This window comes from Hyla sarda, chromosome 8 (assembly GCF_029499605.1).
Source record: "Hyla sarda isolate aHylSar1 chromosome 8, aHylSar1.hap1, whole genome shotgun sequence".
In the NCBI taxonomy this organism is placed as follows: Eukaryota; Metazoa; Chordata; class Amphibia; order Anura; family Hylidae; genus Hyla; species Hyla sarda.
The window spans coordinates 159,312,486-159,338,360 of record NC_079196.1 but is presented as its reverse complement, the minus strand read 5'-3'; the positions used below and the strand labels follow the sequence as shown (position 1 = coordinate 159,338,360).

At 42.2% G+C, this 25,875-nt stretch overlaps 1 protein-coding gene across 3 annotated transcripts in view; it reads left to right on the top strand.

The window, feature by feature from the left end:
* The first annotated feature begins 1,771 nt into the window (after nt 1-1,771).
* LOC130283814 (myosin-11) overlaps nt 1,772-25,875 on the top strand; it is a 138,414-nt gene continuing 114,310 nt past the window's right edge. Inside the window, exons 1-5 of one of the 3 annotated variants that reach the window (XM_056533324.1) lie at nt 1,772-1,900; nt 5,949-6,039; nt 8,134-8,334; nt 8,864-9,017; nt 10,714-10,949. The gene's annotated coding sequence lies outside the window, so the exon portion shown is untranslated. Of the gene's footprint in view, nt 1,901-5,948; nt 6,040-8,133; nt 8,335-8,863; nt 9,018-10,713; nt 10,950-11,176; nt 11,396-25,875 lie in introns of those variants that run through there. The other 2 variants (XM_056533325.1, XM_056533328.1) reach the window with 2 other exon arrangements.

Here is a 25,875-nt window from a genome sequence, read left to right as displayed (position 1 = left end):
ATCTGAAGGAGGATTGTGCCGTAGCCCTCTGGGTTTTAACTTGACACCATATTTAGTATGTTAAGATGTGGCTGGCCTCTATATTTCATATCCGGTATGTTGATGGGATTCCTAGAGGATCCTTGCTTTCCTTTTTGGGATGTCTCAGAGTCCCCTTGGATCAGGAGGTTGTCAGAGGTTGTTTTACTGGGAAGGTTTGGAAAGCTGAAAATTGCAGCCTCTTTCTAAATTCACTTGGCATTGATGAGGAGCAGAAATGAACAGCGCTGCTGAATTCTCTCCAGAGTTCAGAAACCCAGCTCTCCGCAGCTTCAGTGCCCCTCATTTTCATACTATTACCAGAGGAACAATGGGAAACAGAGAACACTTAGAAAACTGGACAAATAGACAGTATCAAATGAAAAACTCTCACATGTTTATTCACGGGAACCATTCATTAACCCTTAAACTAGAACTGTGCAGCAGATTTTGTTGCCCAACATTTGAAAACAGGAATTCTAACTTGTGTGAGGTTTGACTGCAACTAGAGATGAGCGAACTTACAGTAAATTCGATTCGTCACAAACTTCTCGGCTCGGCAGTTGATGACTTTTCCTGCATAAATTAGTTCAGCTTTCCGGTGGGCTGAAAAAGGTAGACACATTCCTAGGAAAGAGTCTCCTAGGACTGTATCCACCTTTTCCAGCCCACCGGAAAGCTGAACTAATTTATGCAGGAAAAGTCATCAACTGCCGAGCCGAGAAGTTCGTGACGAATCGAATTTACTGTAAGTTCCCTCATCTCTAACTGCAACATTGCACCAGTTGTTTTAGACCGATTATACATCCATACCTTTCAATGGTAGCTTTACAGTTTGACACCCAACAGACAGCTCTTTATAACACTTAAAGGGGGAGATTTATCAAAACCTGTCCGGAGGAAATGTTGCCCAGTTGCCTATAGCAACCAATCAGATCGCTTCTTTCATTTAAAAAAAAAAGCTTCTGAAAAATTAAAGAAGCGATCTGATTGGTTGCTATGGGCAACTCAGAAACTTTTCCTCTGCTCTGGAAAGGTTTTGATAAATCTCCCTCTGTGGGGGAGATTCATCAAAACCAGTGTAGAGGAAAAGTTGTGCAGTTGCCCATAGCAACCAATCCGATTGCTTCTTTCATTTTTTAAAAGGCCTCTGAAAAATGAAAGAAGCGAGCTGATTGGTTGCTATGAGCAACTCAGTAACTTTACCTCTGGACAGGTTTTGATAAATCTCCCCCTTTATTTCGACAACAAATTAGGCAACAGTCACATCAAAGTGAAGCCAGAATTTCAATGCAACAACGGACTGACTGGGAATTCCGTGTAGCTAGAAATGTTATACCATCCCACAGGATATGGTTTGGGATTTCTTCTTTTGTTCTGTTCTATAAATATAGAGGAGAGTAGCTGTAGGGAGTGAAGAAGTAACAAGTGCATCCAAGCTCTGGTGTCTGGGAGGACTTCCCTGCCACATAAGGCTGAGTTCACACCACGTTTTTCAAGTACGGTTCCCACATGGGTTTTCATCATAGAAAACGTATGGAACCGTATTGAAAACCATATGCATCCGGTTGCGTACGGTTTGCTTGCAATATGTTTTTTTCCCGTAGTCAAAACCGTGGTTGACCAAGGTTTTGTCTCCAGGTTAAAAACCGTATTGCAACCGCATGGACGTCAATGGGAAACACACATGTACACGGTTCCATACAGTAAACTGTATATGTTTTTTACTTTGCACATGCGCATTTGCATACTACAGCCCCCACCCAACACCCCTCCCACCCCACACCCTCCTTCCAGAAGTCTGCAGAAGAATTCTGTACATGCTCAAACACCACAGAGGAGTCTGCGAGCCATCTTGGTACACCTCATCTATGTGTTTAATGTGAGTAAATAGCAGCCATTTTCTTTTAACATGCTGGATTAACCCTGTATAGTATCTGTAGTGCCCATGCAGCCATCTTGGTACACCTTGCATGCTTTTATATGTGATTTTAGGGCTGCCATGGGGGACCCAGGTTGTGAAACACCTTGGTTAATCTTTTCTCAGTGTCTTTATATTCTTTATTACATTCTTTTTTTTTGTTTTTGTTTTAAAAAAGGCCTATTGTTTAGATTAGCAACAGCAGGAGGAGGTACCCTGTTGGCAAAACAAATATGTAGAATAATGCTTTTTTGTAGACAACTCAATTTAATAGATATGGATATTTTAAGGCATGTTGGGTTTTATATGAATGTATATGATGATATGGTGGGATGACGTGTTTGTTTAATGTATGTGAGTTCTTTTTTTTTTAAATGTTGTCTCTTATTATTTTATTTTCATTACATATAGATTTCCCAAGTTGTCATTTTCAGAATACGAGAGTGAGACCTCCAACCATTTTCTCGCTGTAGTTTTTTTTAACCCCTTTACGACCACGGACATAAATGTACGTCCTGGTTTGGCGGGACTTCCCACACCAGGACGTACATTTACATCCTGTGTATGACCGCGCGCATCGGAAGGGTGCTCGCGTCATACATGGCAGGTTCCTGCTGCTAGCTGTAATGGCCGACATCCGCGATCCATTAACCCCTCAGATGCCGTGATCAATACAGATCACGGCATCTGTGGCATTGCGGTACTTTGATTGGATGATCAGATCGGCCGCAGCGCTGCCATGGCGATCCGATCATCCAGCATGGCGGCCGGAGGTCCCCTCACCTGGCTCTGGTCGTCTCCCGGGGTCTTCCTCTCTGGTCTGAGATCGAGCAGACCAAAGCAGAAGATCACCGATAATACTGAGCAGTGCTGTGTCCTATTCATAGCACTGCACAGTATTAGCAATCAAAGGATTGCTATAGATAGTCCCCTATGGGACATAAAAAGTGTAAAAAAAAGTTAAAAACTACAACTCCCAGAATGCAGACCGTACATGCTGGGAGTTGTAGTTTTGCAACAGCTGGAGGCACATGGGTTGGAATCACTGAGCTAGAGTCTGTTTTCTAACTCAGTGGTTCCCCACCAGCGTGCCTACAGCTGTTGTAAAACTACATCTCCCAGCTTGTACGGTCTGTCAGTGCATTCTGGGAGTTGTCATTTTGCCACAGCTGAAGGTTTGGGGCGCCCCCCCCCCCATGTGAATGTACAGAGTACATTCAAACGGGCGGGTTTACAGTGGGTTTCCGTCTACAAGTTTGAGCTGCGGTAAATTCTCCGCCACAGTTCAAACTCCCAGCGGAAAACTTACTGTGAACCCCCGCCTGTGTGAATGTACCCTAAAAACACTACACTAACAAATAATAAAAAGTAAAACACTACATATACGCCCCCTAACACGTCATCGTCCCCCCCAATAAAAAGGAAAAATGTCTCATACGGCAGTGTTTCCTAAACGGAGCCTCCAGCTGTTGCAAAACCACAACTCCCAATATTGCCGGACAGCCATAGACTGTCCTGGCAGGCTGGGAGTCTTGCAACAGCTGGAGGCACTCTGTTTGGGAAATACTGCTGTAGGGTTTTGGTGGAGACAATTGCAAATTCCTTATTTAAGCCTCAAATGCGCAAGGTGCTCTCTCACTTCGGAGTCCTGACGTATTTCAAGGCAACAGTTTAGGGCCACATATGGGGTATTTCCGTACTCAGGAAAAATTGTTTAACAAATTTTGGGGGGATTTTTTTCCTTTTACCCCTTATGAAAAGGTAAACTTGGGGGCTACACCAGCATGTTAGTGTAAAAAAATTAAAATTTTTACACTAACATGCTGGTGTTGCCCCATACTTTTCATTTTCACAAGAGGTAAAAGGAGAAAAAGACCCCCAAAATGTCTAATGTAATTTCTCCTGATTAAGGAAATACCCCATATGTGGGCGTAAAATGCTCTGCGGAGGAATTACATGGCTCAGGAGTGAGAGCGCACTATGTACATTTGAGGCCTAATTTGGTGATTTGCACAGGGGTGGCTGATTGTTACACAGTTCTGACATGAACGCAAAAAAACCCACCCATATGTGACCCCATTTTGGAAACTACACCCCTCACGGAACCTAACGTGGTATAGTGAGTCTTAACAACCCACAGGTCTTTGACAAATTTTCGTTAATGTTGGACATGAAAATTAAAAATTTGTTTTCTTTTCCCTGAAATGCTGGTGTTACCTCAAAATTTTTCATTTTCACAAGGGGTAATAGGAAAAAAGCCCCCCCAAAATTGTAACCCCATTTCTTCTGAGTATATAAATACCCCATATGTGGATGTAAAGTTCCGGTTGGGCGAACTACAATTCTCAGAAGAGAAGGGGCACCATTGGGCTTTTTTAGAGAGAATTAGGCTGGAATTGAAGGCTATGTATGTTTACAAAGCCCCCATGGTGCCAGAACAGTGGACCCCTCCATATGTGACCCCATTTGGAAACTACACCCTTCACGGAATGTAACAAGGGGTAAAGTGAGCATTTACGCCCCACAGGTGTCTGACAGATTTTTTGAACAGCCGTCCGTAAAAATGAAAAATGTAATTTTTCATTTGCACAGCCCACTGTTCCAAAGATCTGTCAAATGCCTGTGGGGTATAAATGCTCACTGCACCTCTTATTAAATTCTGTGAGGGGTGTAGTTTCCAAAATAGTGTTTTTTTTTTTTTACTTTTCTGGCATCATGGGGGCTTCCTAAATGCGACATGCCCCCAAAAACCATTTCAGCAAAATCCGCTCTCCAAAAGCCCAATGTCGCTCCTTCCCTTCTGAGCATTGTAGTGCACCCACAGATCACTTTACATCCACATATGAGGTATTTCCTTACTCGAGAGAAATGGGGTTACAAATTTTGTGGGGCATTTTCTCCTATTACTCCTTGTGAAAATTAAAAGTTTGGGGTAACACCAGCATTTTAGTGTTAAAAATTAAATTTTTCATTTTCACGTCCCACTTTAACGAAAGTTCGTCAATCACCTGTGGGGTGTTATGGTTCACTGTACCCCTTGTTACGTTCCTTGAGGGTGTAGTTTCCAAAATAGTATGCCATGTGTTTTGTTTTTTTTTTTTGCTGTTCTGGCAACATAGAGGCTTCCTAAATGCGACATGCCCCCCAAAAACCATTTCAGCAAAATTTGCTTTCCAAAAGCCAAATGTGACTCCTTCTCCTCTGAGCATTGTAGTTCGCCCGCAGAGCATTTTATGCCCTAACATCGGGTACTTCCATACTCAGAATAGATGGGGTTAAAAATTTTGGGGGGCAATTTCTCCCATTACCTTTTGTAAAAATGGTAAATTTGGGGGAAAAAACTGCACTTTAGTGAAACATTTTTTTTTTCATTTACACATCCAACTTTAACGAAAAGTCGTCATACCCCTCTGGGGTGTTAAGGCTCACTGGACCCCTTGTTACGTGCCTTGAGGGGTGTAGTTTCCAAAATAGTATGCCATGTGTTTTTTCTCTCTGTTCTGGCACCATAGGGGCTTCCTAAATGTGACATGCCCCTCAAAAACCATTTCAGAAAAACTCACTCTCCAAAATCCCATTGTTGCTCCTTCCCTCCCCTTGATTCACATATTGTATTTGTGAATCAATATATAATTTATTGGAATATACATTTTCCTTACAAGCAGAGAGCTTCAAAGTTAGAAAAATGCTAAATTTTCAATTTTTTCATCACATTTTGGAAATTTTCACCTAGAAATGATGCAAATATCGACCAAAAATTACCACTAACATAAAGTAGAATATGTCACAAAAAAACTATCTCTGAATCATAATGAAAAGTAAAAGCATCCCAGAGTTATTAATGCTAAAAGTGACAGTGGTCAGAATTGCAAAAAATGCTCCCGTCCTTAGGGTTATAATGGGCTCCGTCACCAAGGAGTTAACGAAGAGCCCATAAGTGTCTGTATGTGTATTTTTAAGTCGTTTCCATTCTCATCCCCCCTCTTTTTTTTTTAATAAAATGAGCTAGCTGGCAGGTGACAACCCCCACAGAATTTCCTGTTGATCCCCCAAGACAAGGATGAAGTGGATAAAGGACACAACATATGTCCACTAGTGAGGTATGAAGATAATGGTCAAATTATTGAATTAAAGGGATTGTGCGCTGCCCTGCCTTTCGGAGCTCCGCTCGCAGCGTCCGGAAGTTCATTACTCCGAACGCTGTGTGCGGGCTTCTGTGTTCGCGGCCGCCCCCTCGTGACGTCATGCTCGGCCCCCTCGTGACGTCATGCCCGCCCCCTCAACAAAAGTCTATGGGAAGGGGGCGTGACAGTGGTCGCGCCCCCTTCCCATAGACTTTTGTTGAGATGGCGGGCGTGATGTCACGCGGGGGCGGCCGCGAACACGGAGCCCGCACACAGCGTTCGGAGTAATAAACTTCCGGATGCTGCGAGCAGAGCTCCGAAAGACAGGGCAGTGCACAACCCCTTTAAGAGATTTTTGAAACGTGGAAAAAATTCAAATCACCTGTCAATGTTAAAAATTTTGAAATTTACCAAAGTTATCTATATGTTAGATGTTTAATATTAAAAAAGGGCTTTTTAAAAAGTATTTTAGTGAGGTGATTGGTTGCTATGACCAACTATGCTAATTTACATCAAGGCTTCAGATATAAACGCTCCACAGATTGGCCCTTTTTGTTCCTTTGTGTTGTTGTTGTTCACGATGTCAACTTGATGTATTGGTCATGCTAGGTTTTGCACGCCATGATGTTGTAGTCATTTATAGATATGCTATTATGATAGTGTAGCACACTGTATCCTCCTCTTTTTAAATTTTTAGGTACAACAAAAAAACTTTTTTTTTTTAGTTTAAAGTTATAAATTTTTTGGTTTAACCTAAATCTACGTCCTGGTGCGGTGGTACTTTATGCACCAGGATGTACATTTACGTCCTATACATGACCGCGAGCATCAGAGCGATGCTCGGGTCATACGTGGCAGTTACCGGCTGCTGATAGCAGCCAGGGACCCGCCGGTAATGGCTAACATCCACAATTGCACGGTTGTCCGCCATTAACCCCTCAGATGCCGTGTTCAATACAGATCTCGACAACTGCGGGAGTGCAGTCACTAAAATGGATGATCAGATCGCCCGCAGCGCTGCCGCAGAGATCCGATCATCCAGAATGGCAGAAGGAGGTCCCTCACCTGCCTCCGCTGCCTTCCACGGGTCTTCTGCTCTGGTCTGAGATCGAGCAGACCAGAGCAGAAGATGACCGATAACACTGATCAGTACTACGCCCTATGCATAGTACTGAACAGTATTAGCAATCGAATGATTGCTATAAATAGTCCCTTATGGGGACTATTAAAGTGTAAAAATAAAAGTTAAAAAAGTTAAAAATGTAAGTTAAAAAAAAAGTGAAAAATCCCCTCCCCCAATAAAAATGTAAATTGTCAGTTTTTCCCCATTTTACCCCCAAAAAGTTAAAAAAACATTTATAAACATATTTCGTATCACCGCGTGCGTAAATATCCGAACTAATAAAATATAATGTTAATTATCCCGTATGGTGAACGACATGAAAGTTAAAAAAAAGTCCAAAATATATGCTTTTTTTTTTATAACATTTTATTCCAAATAAAATTTATCAAAAATGTATTAAAAGTTTTATATGTGCAAATGTGGTATAAAAAAAAATTACAGATCACAGCGCAAAAAATTTGCCCCATACCGCCACTTATACGGAAAAATGAAAAAGTTATAGGTCAGCAAAATAGAGGGATTTTAAAGGGGTACTCCGGCGCTTAGACATCTTATTCCCTATCCAAAGGGGATAAGATAGGGGATAAGATGCCTGATCGCGGGGGTCCCGCCGCTGGGGACCCCCCGTGATCTTGCACCCCGCACCCCGTTTATAATCAGTCCCCGGAGCATGTTCGCTCCGGGTCTGATTACCGGCGACCACCGGGCAGGCGGCGTGTGACGTCATGCCTCCGCCCCTCAATGCAAGCCTATGGGAGGGGGCGTGACAGCTGTCCAAGAGTTGAGCATACTCAGTTGCAAAAGTGTAAACCCCAGAAAAATGCTCAATGATGTCATTTATTTTCCATTCAAAGTCTGCAAATGGATCGGATTGTCTAGCATGAGACCAGTGCAATGTTAAAATGTAATTTGTCCTAATTTTGTATTTATAACATTTTAAATTGCAGAAATCTAGGAAAGAAAAAAATATCCATTATGAAGGGGACCAGAGGATGTGATCCATTATGTGCAGGAGAGACCATCCCTATGGGATAAATCCCATGCCAAACATCATGAAAACAGTTGCACGCGTAGGAGATGGGAGGAAATATATATTAAAATTTTTCCTGATTTCTTGTCTTATGATGAAAAACTACAGGAGGCCATGGGTTAGAATCTTCCTGTTTTTATGTATGATAGTGTGTAAAAAGGTATTCCCCTGTTTGATGTTTTCAAAATACACAATGGCCCACATTTATCATCGTAGGTGTAAGTGAAGCATTTTTTTTACACCTTTTTTTTTTGGGTGCTGATAATGTGTAGGAGCACCACATTTATTAAATGGTTAAAGAGCATTTGATAAATTTTGTGCAGGTCTCATTTTCTGAAATTTCTCTCTTCACATACACCAGAAAGCTTAGCTAAGTCTGGGCTGGTGTAGTTTTAGAGACTTTTCAGTGGTTTTGCGCCTTTTTTGCTCCTTTTTACAAAAAGGAGCAGTTGATAAAACCCTTCCATATCATGTGTATTGCCAAAATCAGTGGATTGCAACTCAAAATCAGCAGAAATGTGTAAACAAAAAGGCGCAAAAAAAGGCGCAAAAAACCCTGCTTGCTCTTTTTTTTTGCCCCTTTTTAGACATAAAAAGCAGTCTAAAGACAATGATAAATGTGGGCTAATGTTTGTTCTTTTCCATAGCTGAACACATAGAAAAAAAATGGCGGTCATTGAGAGATAGTTTCTTCAAGTGGTTCCAATTTCCAATTTACCGAGTTGGTCAGCAGCTAAAAAAAACTACATACAAACATGCCGAACGTCTGGCCTTCCTTCAAAAGGTCCAGGAAATGCAATTGTAAGTGTACGTTTAAATATTGCCTTATTTTTTGGGCACAAACCATAAATAAATACCCTGCTTGTATAGTCATTGAATTACAACATTATTCCTTTTTAGTTTATGTTTTGAAAAATTGCACATATGCCCATAAGATTGCATTTTTTATTTTGCTGTGGTCTTCTTTAAAATGAACGAGTAGTTACTAATTGCAATTGTATAGTGTTTGCTCACCTTTTTTTTTTTTTTTTTTTTTTTTAAGAAATTTGCCCCATGTACTTTAAAATAGCAAACTTAGACAATTTTTGGATAAAAATTTTAGACTCATAACGCAGTCTGTTAGATCTTACTATTATAAAATATTCTATCTACATTCACCTACACTATTGATACAAAAGAGCTACTACACTTTTTAGAACAACTTTGAATACTGGATTTCCTACTACATCTCCTCACCCAGAAGATTATGATAAGTGGTCCCCCACCCAGCCTATGTCGTGATTTCCTCATGACACTTATTCCCTCCATGGAGAGGATTTCAGAGGAGCAACAGGCCTTCTACAAACAAAAACTAATAAAAATTATGCATGAATTTCTAAATCCCCCCCTGCTCCCCCTGCTCCTATGTATCCCCCACCATCCCCATCATTCCAATCCCAGAGACTAAGACCATATATACCTCCCTACCCTCAACGATATGAAGAAACATTTGAGGGAGAGGAGGGCCAGGTCTACAGACGTATGTAGATTTTTTTTTAACGTATTATGCACTGTGTGTGTTTGGCAGCATATACGAATAGGTGGCTACGCAATAGGGGATTCTATAAATGTGGAGCCAACCGTTGCGAATCTTGTGATGTAGCAAAGGTCAGTAAGAATTTCCCTGGTGCCACGGAAGGTCAAAGTTATGACATCAAGCAATATGTCAATTGCAATTCAATAAACATAGTGTATGTAATAGAATGCACTACCTGTAACCTGAGGTATGTAGGATGCACCTCCCGGCCATTAAAAGTCAGGATCCGCGAACATTTATATGACACGGTCAAAACTGAAAGTAATAGGAACAAATCGGGTGCATCTCTGCATTTCTCTCAGGTTCACAATGGTAGTGTAGCTAGCTTTAAAGCATATGGAATCGAAAGAGTTAATAAAGCTGCAAGAGGAGGTGACATGCAAAGGAAATTGTTCAGCCGGGAAGCCTTCTGGCAATATAAACTGCGAACGAGAGCTCCCCATGGTTTGAACAAAAGAAAGGAATTTATGCTGCACTACTAATGATCCAGTATTTGCTCACACCTTGTGGCAGCTAGGAACTAACTTTCCCATTACTAGATCCCCTTGGTTTGTAAGGACAGCAAGGTTTGAGCAACACATACATGCACATCAGTTCACACAGTGCGTTATTTGAATTGTGATTTATCAAATGTCTTTAATGGAACTGAACTAGCATTGTTACACGATTTATACTCCAGTACATCTCCTGTTGAACATGAATTCATAAACCGTTGATCCATGTATTGTCATCTCCGCAATCTCCAACATTTAATAACAAGTTTTCTCGTTATTGGGAGATATTGGTGGTGACAAGTGAGATGGTCAGTTAAGAAAATGCAACAGTCAAGTTTTAAAGTATATCTGTTTGTTTTTCATTTTAAATAACAATGTTTGTTACACATTCTGTCTATTGAGTATGTGCTCCTCCCCCTTGAATCAGGTATTTAGGAGGTAGGATGCACACAGGTGTTATGGTGATCAAGAACGCGCATGCCTTCGAAACGCATCCATGTGAGTTGCCTGCCGGATTGGTGATGGTGTTTGGAGTGTGCTCTTCGTTTTAAAGGAAAGAATTCAATTCAACATTTTAAAGGCACTGCTGGACTACTTCTTTCTTCAATTGCTGACACATATGAAGCCAGGCCAGGCTTGAAGTCCGCGCAGACCGTGGAGGAGGTGAGCTGAAAGAACTTTTTGTTTTCATGTTCCATTTATTCTGACTGCCATATTTGGAGTCGGGAAGGAATTTTTACCTCTAGTATGAGGGTTTTTTGCCTTCCTCGAGATCAACTCAATAGGGACTTATTAGGGTTATAGGTTGAACTTGATGGACTCTGGTCTTTTTTCAACCTTATGAACTATGTTACAATGTATGCATCTATTGCCTTAAATCTATTGTTGCTAAGGACCTTGTTGTTAAGGGAAGTATGCACTGGTGAACATGTGACTTATCAGCCCAATGGGGTCTCTCAAAATTGTCCCCTATAGTGAGGTCAGAGTTCAGTTCTCTCTCTTGTTGCTAAGGTACAGTTTGGTGAAGTCTGTCTGTGAGTTGGATCTGAAAGGAGGCCTGAGGCCTAGTCCAGCAACCAAGCATCAACTACCAGTAAAAACCCCATACGGTAAGCTTACAGTCTTGGGGATATTATAAAAGTCAAGCCAGTCATATAAAGCACAATCAACTACACCCTGCAACTCCTTCATGCTGATCTGAGCTGTAATGGATTGTACGATCTTTCCAACCACAATAAAGCAAGCCAGTTAACCGTAACCATCGGAGTGATTATTTGCCCAGTGCCTGGGACAAGTGAAGCTGGCCTACCTCGGGTGGTGTATAGGTCAACCACGCCCTGGCCTCACGAAACGGTTAATTACATATTACCCCATCTGACACCTCATAAGCACCCTCCCACCATCCTCTCAGCTGATCGGGACATCATTGAGGGGGCTTGGCGTGACATCACGAGGGGCGTGATGTGACATCAAGACCCCCGCCGCCCGCCTGATGACAGGGTGCTGCAGGAGAGATCGTGGGGGTGCCCAGCAGCGGGACCCCCGCGGACAGACATCTTATCCCCTATCCTTTGGATTGGGGATAAGATGTCTAGGGGCAGAGTACCCCTTTAACCCCTTCCCGACCTATGACATACCTGTACGTCATGAGTGGGAAGGTGTTCCCGACCCATGACGTACCTGGTACATCCTGAACATTTTTGCCGCTACTCGTGGCATCCCGCAGCGCCCGGTAAGATGGTGGCTATCACTGATAGCCAGCCATCTTACCATGCGACCACAGGGGGGTTTCATCCCCCACCCCCCCCAGCGATCGCTGCTATCAGCTAGTCAAATCTGACTAGCTGATAGCAGCGCGGTGTGTGAGTCCCGATCACGGGGATCGGGACACACACCGCTCTGCTAAGTGTCCCTTACCCATCCCCCGGCGTCACTTACCCGGCCATGCGGTGTCCCGAGCGGTCCCGGCGTGAGCGGCGTCCTCCAGGTGGTCCCGGCGGTGGTGCGAGTTTGCAGCAGCAGGGCGGCATCTTGATTGGCAGCAGTGAGATCGCCGTAAAGCGATCTCACCGCTGCCTCTGAGAGTTTCGAAACTGCAACTCCCAGCATGCCCAGACAACCTTTGGCTTTTTGTGCATGCTGGGAGTTGTAGTTTTGCAACATCTGGAGGTCCACAGTTTGGAGACCACTGTATAATGGTCTCCAATCTGTGCTCTTCTAGATGTTGCAAAACTACAAATCTCAGCATGCTCAGTCTGTCCAGGCATGCTGGGAGTTGTAGTTCTGTAACTTCTGGAAGAGCACAGATTGGAGACCATTATACAGTGGTCTCCAAACTATGGACCTCCAGATGTTGCAAAACTACAACTCCCAGCATGCCAGACTGCCCAAGCATGCTGGAAGTTGTAGTTCGACAACATCTGATCCTTCAGATATTGCCGAACTACAACTTCCAGCATGCCTGGGCAGTCTGGGCATGCTCGGAGTTGTAGTTTTGCAACAGCTGGATGTTTGTCCCTCCCCCCTCCCCCCAATGTGAATGTACAGGGTACACTCACATGGGCGGAGGTTTACAGTGAGTGCTGCAAGTTTGAGATGGCGCAAATTTTGCGCTGCAGCTCAAACTCCCAGCAGCAAACTTGCTGTGAACCTCTGCCCGTCTGACTGTACCCTAAAAACACTACACTACACTTACACTAGCCTAAAATAAAAAGTAAAAAACACTACATATACACATACCCCTACACTGCCCCCCTCCCCTCCCCAATAAAAATGAAAAACGTCTGGTACGCTACTGTTTCCAAAATGGAGCCTCCAGCTGTTGCAAAACAACAACTCCCAGTATTGAAAGACAGCCATTGACCGACCAGGCATGCTGGGAGTTTTACAACAGCTGGAGGCACCCTGTTTGGGAATCACTGACGTACAATACCCCTATGTCCACCACTATGCAAATTCCTTATTTAGGCCTCAAATGCGCATGGCGCTCTCTCACTTTGGAGCCCTGTCGTATTTCATGGCAACAGTTTTGCGACACATATGGGGTATCGTCGTACTCGGGAGAAATTGCCTTACAAATTTTGGGGGGCTTTTTCTTCTTTAACCCCTATGAAAAGGTGAAGTTAGGGTCTACACCAGCATGTTAGTGTATAAAAATTAATTTTTTTACACTGACATGCTGGTGTTGCCGCATACTTTTCATTTTCACAAGAGATAAAAGGGAAAAAAGACCCTCGAAATTTGTAATGCAATTTCTCCCGAGTACGGAGATACCCCATATGTGGGCGCAAAGTGCTCTGGGGGCGCACAACAAGGCCCAGAAGGGAGAGTGCACCATGTACATTTGAGGTGATTTGCACAGGGGTGGCTGATTGTTACAGCAGTTCTGACATAAACACAAAACAATAAATATCCATATGTGACCCCATTTTGGAAACTACACCCCTCATGTAATGTAATAAGGGGTACAATGAGCATTTACGCCCCACAGGTGTCTGACAAATTTTTGGAACAGTGGTCTGTGCAAATGAAAAATAAAATTTTTCATTTGCACAGACCACTGTTTCAAATATCTGTCAAATGCCAGTGGGGTGTAAATGCTCACTGCACCCCTTATTAAATTCCATGAGGGGTGTAGTTTCCAAAATGGGGTCACATTTGGGGGGGGTCCACTTTTCTGGCACCATAGGGGCTTCCTAAATGCGACATGCCCCCCAAAAACCCTTTCAGAAAAACTCACTCTCCAAAATCCCATTGTCGCTCCTTTCGTTCTGAGCCCTCTACTGCACCCGTCGAACACTTTAGAGAAATTGGGTTACAAATTTTAGGGTGATTTCTCTCCCTTTTACCTCTTGTCAAAAATTGGGTCTACAAGAATATGCGAGAGTAAAAAATGAAGATTTTGAATTTTCTCCTTCACTTTGCTGCTATTCCTGTGAAACACCTAAAGGGTTAAAACACTTACTGAATGTCATTTTGAATACTTTGGGGGTTGCAGTTTTTATAATGGGGTCATTTATGGGGTATTTCTAATATGAAGACCCTTAAAATCCACTTCCAACCTGAACTGGTCCCTGAAAAAGTACGATTTTGAAAGTCTTGAGAAAAATTGGAAAATTGCTGCTGAACTTTGAAGCCCTCTGATGTCTTCCAAAAGTAAAAACACGTCAATTTTTTTATGCAAACATAAAGAAGACATATTGTATATGTGAATCAATATGTAATTTATTTGGAATATCCATTTTCCTTACAAGCAGAGAGTTTCAAAGTTAGAAAAATGCAAAATTTTCAAAGTTTTCATGAAATTTTTAGATTTTTTACCAAGAAAGGATGCAAATATCAGTGAAATTTTACCAATAACATAAAGTAGAATATGTCACGAAAAAACAATCTCGGAATCAGAATGATATCTAAAAGCATTCCAAAGTTATTAATGTTTAAAGTGACAGTGGTCAGATGTTCAAAAAATGCTCAGGTCCTGAAGGTGAACATGGGCTGGGTCATGAAGGGGTTAAATGTGACAACCAGTGTGATTAAACTTCCTGTAGAAATGACCTCCACGATAAAAAAAGGAAAATGCCAATATGACTGTGAAATGCTGATATATTGTTATTTTTTGTTTTTAGGTAGAAATCTTTTTTTTAGACAGTTTTTGTCTCATATTGATACATCTGAGCAATTCATTTTAAATGGTGAGGAAGAAGAAAAGCACAAAGGTGCTTTACTTTTCTTTATACAATACAATGAATAAACTTTGTTTATATAAAACTGGGAAAAAACCTTTCCCAAATAGCCTGGAGATCAGCCAGGTGTTTTTCTGCTGTGAGAACTGATTGTATTTTTCCTTTACTGAGATTTTGACCTTCCTGCTATATTAACATAGAAACATAAGGGGAAGATATACTAAGGTTGGGCAGACTAGATGGACCAAATGGTTCTTATCTGCCGACACATTCTATGTTTCTATGTTCTATGGTTATGTTCGCACCACGGAATGTCCACGGATTTTGGGTGTTGGCATGATATGTCAGTGCTAGGACCATGCAGGAATGCGCCATCTCATAAATGGCTATGCATTCCATGCGGTGTCTGCAGAAAGAATGTACAGGTTCATTCTTTATGTGGACATGGAAAACAAAACAGAAATTCCGCCGTGTGCATAGCGCAGCAGAATCCCGTTGAATTCATCAAGACTCTGATGCTGCAGCTGAATTTCCATGTAAGCATTCCAAGCAATTCCACATAGAAATTACGACGTGTGAACATGGCCTAAGGCTGCTGCACCAGAATTGGGGAGCACAGCAATTAAGACACCAAAAAAAGAACAGAACCTGCACTTCAATAAAAATACCCTAGTTAGTTTTCTGAAGAGAATTGTATGGATACATTTAGTCCCATGCTCAACAACAGGGGAGAAAACATCTTCTCTGGATTCCCAGGTAATTGTTTTATATGCATGAAGGTAACAGGAATGTTCATTATAATCATTTACCAATTATATTAAATTAGATGATTGTTACTGCATATTTTTCCAATGTATTTTTTATATAATACACAAGCTGGTGTAATGAGTAGCAAACATTTCATAATTTTTCTCACTAAATATATTTTCAACCCAAGTAATCCAAAGAAACCAAAACAAATAAGCTTAGACATGAACCCCTTAACCCCTTGGGGACCAAGCCCATTTTGTCCTTAACCTGTTGGGGATGGAGGACGTACAGGTATGCCCTCGTGTCCTGGTACTTGAGGACAGAGGGCATACCTGTACGCCCTCCGTATTTCTGATCACCACCGCTCGCCAGGCAGTGATCGGACCGGGATGACTGCTGATATTTATCAGCAGGCATCCTGTGGCAATGCCTAGGGGGGTCTGAGACACCCCCATGTCAATTCAGACTGGTGATTTGCGGCGATTCCAGGCCAATCGGGTCTGGAGCTGTGACCCGACCGCCCAGAAAATAAGAGTGATCGTATCCGACCATCCTAAAGGATAGGAGCGAGGTGGCAGGGGTGTCACCTCCTCCTATCCCCTGCCATTGGCTGATCAGGATCGACCGACCAATTGCATTTGAGGGCCGGGAGTTAAAGTTCTCTTCCCCCACTCTGCCCATCGATTGAAGTCCAGGCAGAGCGGAGGGGGTGGGGGGGGTTGGGGGGGGGGGTGTGGGGGGACAAGTGCGGTGGGGGGTTGAAGCAGAGACGGCAGCAGAGACATCAGGCGGCAGGAGGAGGCAGGCTGAAAAGTGCGGCGGTGGAGGAAGCTGCAGTGAAGATCGCTGGTAAGTGATCTTCACTGTGGATTTCTAAAAGTTGCAAAACTACAACTCTCAGCATGCCCAGACAGCCAAAGGCTGTGTAGTGGTCTCCAAACTGTGGTCCTCCAGATGTTGCAAAACTACAACTTTCAGCATGCACTGACTGATTTAGCAAATTTAGTGAAAGTTCGTCAATCCCCTGTGGGGTGTTAAGGCTCACTTTACCCCTTGTTAAGTTCCATTAGGGGTGTAGTTTCTAAAATAGTGTGCCATGTGTTTTATTTTTTTTGTTGTTTTTTACTGTGCTGGCATCATGGCTTCCTAAATGCGACATCCCCCACAAAAAACATTTCACCAAAATTCGCTTTCCAAAAGCCTAATGTTGCTCATTCCCTTCTGAGCCCTCTAGTGCACCCACAGAGCACTTTACATCCACATATGAAGTATTTCCTTACTCAAGAGAAATGGGGTTACAAATTTTGGGGGGCATTTTCTCCTATTACTCCTTGTGAAAAAGAAAAGTTTGGGGTAACACCAGCATATTAGTGTTAAAAATCTAGTTTTTCATTTTCACGTCCAAATTTAAGGAAAGTTTGTCAATCACCTTTGGGGTATAAAGTATCAATTTACCCCTTGTTATGTTGCATGAGGGGTGTAGTTTGCAAAAAAGTGTGCCATGTGTTTTTTTTTTTTGCTGTTCTGGCACCAAAGGGGCTTCCCAAATGCGACATGTTCCCCTAGAAACCATTTCAGCAAAATTCACTCCAAAATGCCATTGCTCCTTCCCTTCTGTGCACCCAAAGAGCACTTTACATTCACATATGAGGTATTTCCTTACTCGAGAGAAAATTAATTACTAGTTTTGGGGGGGGGGGGGGGGCCTGTTTACCTTTTACCCCTTGTAATAAAATCTTAGTGTAAAAAATGGAGATTTAGATTTTTCCCCATTTTTCTGCTATTCCTGTGAAACACCTAAAGAGTTAAACTTTTTGAATGTCATTTTGAATACCTTGAGGGGTTCAGTTTTCATAATGGGGTCCATTATAGGGGATTTCCAACATAAAGACCCTCATATTCACTTCAAAACTTAACTGGTCCCTGAAAAATTCTGATTTTGAAATTTCCGTGAAAAATTTTAAAATTGCTGCTGAACTTTGAAGCTCTCTGATGTCTTCAAAAAGTAAAAACATGTCAATTTATAATGCCAACATAAAGTTAACATATTGTATATGTGAATCATTATGTAATTTATTTGACATGTCCCTTTTCCTTTCAATCAGAGTGCTTCAAAGCTAGAAAAATTCAAATTTTTCAATTTTTTTCTGAAATTTTTCAATTTTTCACCAAGAAATGATGCAAGTATTGATGAAAACTTACCACTAACATAAAGTCGAATATATCACGAAAAAACTATCTCAGAATCAGATTTATAAGTAAAAGCAGTTATTAGTGCATAAAGTGATAGAGGTCAGATTTGAAAAAAATGCTCCAGTCCTTAGGGTCATAATGGGCTCCATCCCCAAGGGGTTAAAGCGGCACTGTCACTGTGAAAAACTTTTTATATGTCACAGAGCTAATTATAATATGTCTTTTTTGAATTATAACTGAAAATAGCCAACACTAGGGGTCATCTGTCTTTAAGCAGACAGACTGGTCTGGATTTTGCAACATACTGGATACCGGTCGTAAAGCGTGCCAGTATCCAGTATAGGATATCGCTGCTGTATGCGCTACAGGTTATGTGTGGGCAGGCATTGCCTGTGAACGAGCACAGGGAGCACGCACACACAGACAGTGCGGAGTAAGTGTGCATTCACACCACGTTTTTGCAATACAGTTCCCTTCTCAGGTTTTTGATGAAAAATGGATTCCTCAAAACCGGACTAAACTGTATCAAAATGTGTGTACAAATTTGAACCTGTATACAGTTTGAAAAATGATGTCTGGTTGCATCCATTTTTTAAGAAAAAAAGTATAAGTTTTTAACTTTTCACTCCATTATAAATAAAGTTTCACTTGTTTGATTGAAATGCCAAGAAAAAAAACTGTGCAAAGTCAAAAACCGGATGGTGAAAACCGGATGGAACCATACGCGCATATGGTTCTGTACGTTTCCCATTGACTCCCATATTAAATAAAAGCGTATACGGTTTAATACGGTTTTTCACCCAGACCAAAAACCGTGGTAGGCTGTGGTTTTGGGTACGGGAAAAAAAACTGACAAAACCGTACAAGACGCAAAACGGATGCAACCGGATGCATTGTTTGGCATATGGTTTTCAATGGAGAGTCAATGCATACGGTTTTCAATACGGTTCCGTATGCTTTTCACATTGAAAATGTATACAGGAACTGTATTGCAAAAACGTGGTATGAATGCACCCTAATCACGCACTATAAACATAGAGAGGGAGACGGGAAACAATTACACAGGCCCTACAGTATCAGGCTTACCCCCCTTGCTACTGTGGGGGAACTCTGATGCCTATAGTAGCCCTTGTGAGGGAACTCTGATTCCTGTGGTAGCTACTGTGGGGGAACTCTGATTCCTGTGGTAGCTACTGTGAGGGAACTCTGATGCCTGTGGTAGCTACTGTGGGGGAACTCTGATGCCTGTGGTAGCTACTGTGGGGGAACTCTGATGCCTGTAGTAGCTACTGTGAGGGAACTCTGATGCCTGTGGTAGCTACTGTGGGGGAACTCTGATGCCTGTGGTAGCTACTGTGGGGAACTCTGATGCCTGTGGTAGATACTGTGGGGGAACTCTGATCCCCGTGGTAGCTACTGTGGGGAAACTCTGATCCCCGTGGTAGCTACTGTGGGGGAACTCTGATCCCCGTGGTAGCTACTGTGGGGGAACTCTGATGCCTGTGGTAACTACTGTGGGGGAACTCTGATGCATGTGGTAGCTACTGTGGGGGAACTCTGATGCCTGTGGTAGCTACTGTGGGGGAACTCGGATGCCTGGGGTAGCTACTGTGGGGGAACTCTGATGCCTGCACCTACTGTGGGGGAACTCTGATGCCTGCACCTACTGTGGGGGAACGCTGATGCCTGTGGTAGCTACTGTGGGGGAACTCTGATGCCTGCACCTACTGTGGAGAAACTCTGATGCCTGTGGTAGCTACTGTAGGGGAACTCTGATGCCAGTGGTAGCTACTGTGGGTGAACTCTGATCCCTGTGGTAGATACTGTGGGGGAACTCTGATCCCTGTGGTAGATACTGTGGGGGAACTCTGATGCCTGTAGTAGCTACTGTGGGCAAACTCTGATGCCTGTGGTAGCTACTGTGGGGGAACTCTGATGTCTGTGGTAGCTACTGTGGGGGAGCCCGGATGGCTGTGGTAGATACTGTGGGGGAACTCTGATCCCCGTGGTAGCTACTGTGGGGGAACTCTGATCCCCGTGGTAGCTACTGTGGGGGAACTCTGATGCCTGTGGTAGCTACTGTGGGGGAACTCTGATGCCTGGGGTAGCTACTGTGGGGGAACTCTGAGGCATGTGGTAGCTACTGTGGGGAACTCTGATGCCTGTGGTAGCTACTGTGGGGGAACTCTGATGCCTGCACCTACTGTGGAGGAAAGCAGATGCCTGTGGTAGCTACTGTGGGGGAACTCTGATGCCAGTGGTAACTACTGTGGGGGAACTCTGATGCCTGTAGCTACTGTGTGGGAACTATAATGCCTCTACCTACTGTGGGGGAATTTTGATGCCTGTTGTAGCTACAGTGGGGAAACTCTGATGGTGTTAGCTACTGTGGGGGAACTCTGATGCCTATAGCTACTGTGGGGGAACTATGATGCCTGTACCTACTGTAGGGGAATTCTGATGCCTGTAGCTACTGTAGGGAAACTTAGGTCCTGTTTCAAAATTACAACTCCCACTATGGCAGGACAGCAAAAAGTTGTGTGGGCATGCTGGATGTTGTAGTTTTGCAACAGCTGGAAGCAACACTGCTGTAACTCACACTGCAGTGATTCACACTGCAACTCCAGTTGTTGCACAACTACAACTATCAGCATGTTGGGACAGCCACAGGTCATGAAAGCTTGATGGGAGTTGTAATTTTGTAACAGCTGGAGGCACAACGTTTGTAAAACTGTTACAATTGCGTGCCAAATCTGATGCAAAACCACAACTCCCAGAATGCCAAGACAGCCAAAATTAGTGAGGGCATGCTGGTAGTTACATAGTTACATAGTTAGTACGGTCGAAAAAAGACATATGTCCATCAAGTTCAACCAGGGAATTAAGGGGTAGGGGTGTGGCGCGATATTGGGGAAGGGATGGGATTTTATATTTCTTCATAAGCATTAATGTTATTTTGTTTCAGGAACGTATCTAATCCTGTTTTAAAGCTGTCAATTTTTCCTGCTGTGACCAGTTCCTGAGGTAGACTGTTCCATAAGTTCACAGTTCTCATGGTAAAGAAGGCGTGTCGCCCCTTGAGACTAAACTTTTTCTTCTCCAGACGGAGGGAGTGCCCCCTTGTCCTTTGGGGGGGGTTTAACCTGGAACAGTTTTTCTCCATATTTTTTGTATGGGCCCTTAATATACTTATATACGTTTATCATATCCCCCCTTAAACGTCTCTTCTCAAGACTAAACAATTGTAACTCCTTTAATCGCTCCTCATAGCTAAGATGTTCCATGTCCCATATTAGTTTAGTCGCGCGTCTCTGCACCCTTTCCAGCTCCACAGTGTCCCTTTTATGTACAGGCGACCAAAACTGAACAGCATATTCCAGGTAAGGGCGTACCAATGATTTATAAAGGGGGAGTATTATGTCCCTGTCCCTTGAGTCCATGCCTCTTTTGATACATGACAATATCCTGCCGGCTTTGGAAGCAGCAGCCTGACATTGCATGCTATTCTGTAGTCTGTGATCTACAAGTACATCCAGATCCTTCTCTACCAGTGACTCTGACAGTTTAATCCCCCCTAAGACATACGATGCATGCAGGTTATTAGTACCCAGATGCATAACTTTACATTTATCCACATTGAACCTCATTTGCCAAGTGGAGGCCCAGACACTTAGTCTATCCAAGTCATCTTGTAACTTATGCACATCCTCTATAGACTGTACCGTGCTACAAAGCTTGGTGTCATCTGCAAAGATAGAAACAGAGCTGTTAATACCATCCTCTATATCATTGATAGTTATAGTTTTTCAACAGCTGGGGGTACAATCTTTTTTAGAGCTGTGTATTCTCCAGCTGTGTGCCTCCATCTCTTGCAAAACTACAGACAAATGATGTGTGGACATGCTGGGAGTTGTAGTTTTGCACTGGAGGCAACACTGCTCTAACACAGTGCTTTATAAACACTGCAGCTTCAGTTGTTACAAAACTACAACTCCCAGCATGCTTGAACAGCCAAAGCTTTCTCGGGCTTCTGAATGACAAAGATGCTGATCAGACATTCAGGAGTCTGTGAAAGATGAATGACACACATAGTGACAGCTATGCTGATTAGCATCCAGCTTTACTAGGAGAAGATAAAACAGATAGAACATGTATTCATAAAAATGCTGAACTTTTATCTAAAAAATCCTTGCACTAATTTTATAAAGATCTATTCTTATATTTATAAATGAGAAGACAAAAAATAGTAACAGTCCTGCTAGGCTAAGGGTGAGTAACTGCTGACAGCAGTCGGGACCCATGGAGTATAAAGCATGCTCAGCTTGTGAGCGTGCTTCAAAGCCTGGTAATGGGACCAGTGCGTACATGTACGCCCTTGGTCCTTAAGTACCGGGAAGCAAGGGCGTACCTGTATGTCCTTGGTCCCCAAAAAATTAAGGACACAGGACGTAAATGAATGTCCTGGTACTTAATGCACCAGCATGTACATTTACTTCCAGTACATGAAGCGAGCACCGGAGCAGCTGCCAGGGACCCGGCGGTAATAGCAGACATCAACATCCGTACCAGACGTCATTAAAGGAGATGTCTGGTACGGACTTTTCCTATTCCATCCTGCCCGGTCTGCAAAAAAAAAGAGAAAACAAACTTTCATTTACCTTCCTACGCTCCGCAATAGCTGATCGGTTGGCCGGGCTGTCTACTTCCTACTTCCCTTAGCCCGGAACGTCACATGGTGCTTCAGCCTATCAACGGCCGCAGCGATGTCCCGCTAAGGGAAATAGGAAGTAGACAGCCCAGCCAACCAATCACAGGGATACGATCATCCAACATGGCACCTGTAGGTTCCCTTACCTGGACCGGCCTTCATCCCTGGGTCGACATCGAGCAGACCTGAGAAGAAGATCGCTGATAATACTGATGCCTATGCATAGCATTGTTCATTATCTGAAATCTAAGGATTGCTGTAAATAGTTAGCTATAGGGACATAAAGAGTAAAAACAATTTTTAAATTTTTTTTTTAAAAGACCCTCCCTCAATACAAATTTAAGTGGCCCCTTTTTCCCATTTTATCCCAAAAAGCATAAAAAAAATTATATACATATCTGGTATTGCCGCATGCGTAAATGTCCGAACTATCAAAATAAAACATTGATTATGCAGTTTGGTAAACAGCGTAAATGTGAAAAAAATTTTTTTTTCAACATTGCTGCTTTTTTGACACATCACATTCCCAAAAAAATAGATAATAAAAAGCGTTAAAAAGTTACATATACGCAAAAGCAGTACCAATAAAAACTACAGATCACAGCTCAAACATTAAGCCCTGTATATGAAAAAATGAGAAAGTTATATAATCATTGTAAGAACACGACGGGTCTATTCTGGTTAATGTGGAAACGCCCTGTTCTCTGGATGGTCAGCTGGCCTCATTGGCTTTTCACCTGTGTAGCTCCCTACTTAAACCCTCAGTATTCATCCAGGCTTTGCAAAAGAGCTTCAACTTCTACCTAGCATGTTTATTGTATCTTGTATTTCTGGCATATCTGACCTATAGGTTCCATACACTGAACCTTCTTCTGTATCTGCGACTTGGCATTTCTGTGATCTCTTTGTACTGACTCGGCTTGTGGACTGTGACTTATTGTGTGTGTTTAAATATTATTTCTGTTAGTCTGTGTGCTCCCTACAGTATCTTGGCCTTGACTGTATTATAGTTTGTTTTGTTGACAGAGATTTTCATCAGGTATTTAGGGAGGGAATGTCACCGTGGATGTTGATCCGCTGCCTAGGGCATATAGGCAAGTAGACAGGGAAAGGGGGAGTGAGAGAAAATAGTGTTGCACTCCTTTTCTGCCCATATGTGACAATCATATTGCAGAAGATCTCGATGGTAAGGTGTGTCTTTTTGATGATGACACAAAGATTTGTAACAGGGTTGATGTTCCTGGAGGATTACGCCAAATGGAAAATGATTTAGGTAAACTAGTGTTCAGAGCTCTGGCAACTAAAGTTTATTGTGGATAAGTTGAATATAATGCATCTGGGACATAAAAACCCAAGGGCAGAGTATAGACTATGTGATACAATCCTAACCTCAGTATGTTCGGAAAGGAATTTAGGGGTCATTATTTCAGAATACTTAAAGGTAGGCAGACAATGTCATACAACAGCAGGAAATGCTAGCAGAATGCTTGGGTGTATAGGTAGAGGTATTAGCAGTAGAGAGAGAGAACTGCTCATGCCGCTGTACAGAACACTGGTGAGACCTCACTTGGAGTATTGTGTGCAGTACTGGAGGCCGTATCTCCAGAAGGATATAGATATTTTGGAGAGAGTTCAGAGAAGAGCTACTAAACTATGGGTTGAAGGATAAAACCTATCAGGAAAGGACCTTAATATCTATAGCTTGGAACAAAGACGAGACAGAGGGGATATGATAGAAACTTTTAAATACATAAAAGGAATCAACACGGTAAAGGAGGAGAGGATATTTAAAAGAAGAAAAACTACCACAAGAGGACATAGGTTTAAAATAGAAGGGCAAAGATTTAAAAGTAATATGAGAAAGTATTACTTTACTGAGATAGTAGTGGCTGCATGGTATAGCCTTCCTGCATAAGTGGTATCTGCAAGTACAGTAAAGGAGTTTAAGCATACATGGGATAGGCATAAGGCTATCCTTCATATATGATAGACATAGGTATAAGGCTATTTTTCATATAAGGTAGGGACAAGTACAATACATAAGTATTCAGAATACTTTATTGGGCAGACTAGATGGGTGCCAACACATTCTATGTTTCTATGGTCAAAATAAAAGTGATTTTAAACATACTAATGTTGTTTAAAAAGTTTGAGATTTTTTTAAAGTAGTACAATAATAGAAAAATATGTAATCATGGGTATCATTTTAATCATATTGACCCACAGAATAAAGAAAAAAGATAAGCGTGAAAACAAAACCTTCCAAATAATATTGGAGAAATTATATTTTTTTGATTGCACCATACATTTATGGTAAAAGGAGTGATGTCATTAAAAAAAGACAATTGGTCGTGCAAATAACAAGCCCTTCTATCAGTCTGTGGATGGAAAAATAAAAGATTTACGGTTTTTAGAAGGCGAGAAGGAAAAAACTAAAATGCAAAAATAAAATTGGCCTGCTCCTTAAGGCCAAAATGGGCTTGGTCCTTAAAGGGGTACTCTAGTGGAAAACTTTTTTTTTCTTAAGTTAACTGGTGCCAGAAAGTTAAAAAGATTTGTACATTACTTCTATTAAAAAAAAATCTTAATCCTTCCTGTACTTTTTAGCTGCTGAATACTACAGAGGAAATTATTTTCTTTTTGGAAAATAGAGCTCTCTGCTGAATCACGAGCACAGTGCTCTCTGCTGACATCTCTGTCCATTTTAAGAACTGTCCAGAGAAGGAGAAAATCCCCATAGCAAACATATGCTGCTCTGGATAGTTCCTACAATGGACAGAGATGTCAGCAGAGAGCACTGTGCTCGTGATGCCAGCAGAGACCTCTGTGTTCCAAAAATAAAAGAATTTCCTCTGTAGTATTCAGCAGCTAATAAGTGCTGAAAGGATTAAGATTTTTTTTTTTTAATAGAAGTAAATTACAAATCTGTTTAACTTTCTGGCACCAGTTGATTTAAGAAAAATAAAGTTTTCCACCGGAGTACCCTTTTATGGGGTATAATTATGTGTAAAAATGTAAACTGACAGAGGAAAAAAAGTATTAAGTATTAAGGACTTAGCCCTTTTTCACCTTAAGTACTCGGCCGCTTTTGGCAATTCTGACCACTGTCACTTTAAACATTAATAACTCTGGAATGCTTTTACTTATCATTCTGATTCCGAGATAGTTTTTTCGTGACATATTCTACTTTAATATAGTGGTAAAATTTTATGGTAACTTGCATCCTTTCTTGGTGAAAAATCCTAAAATTTGATGA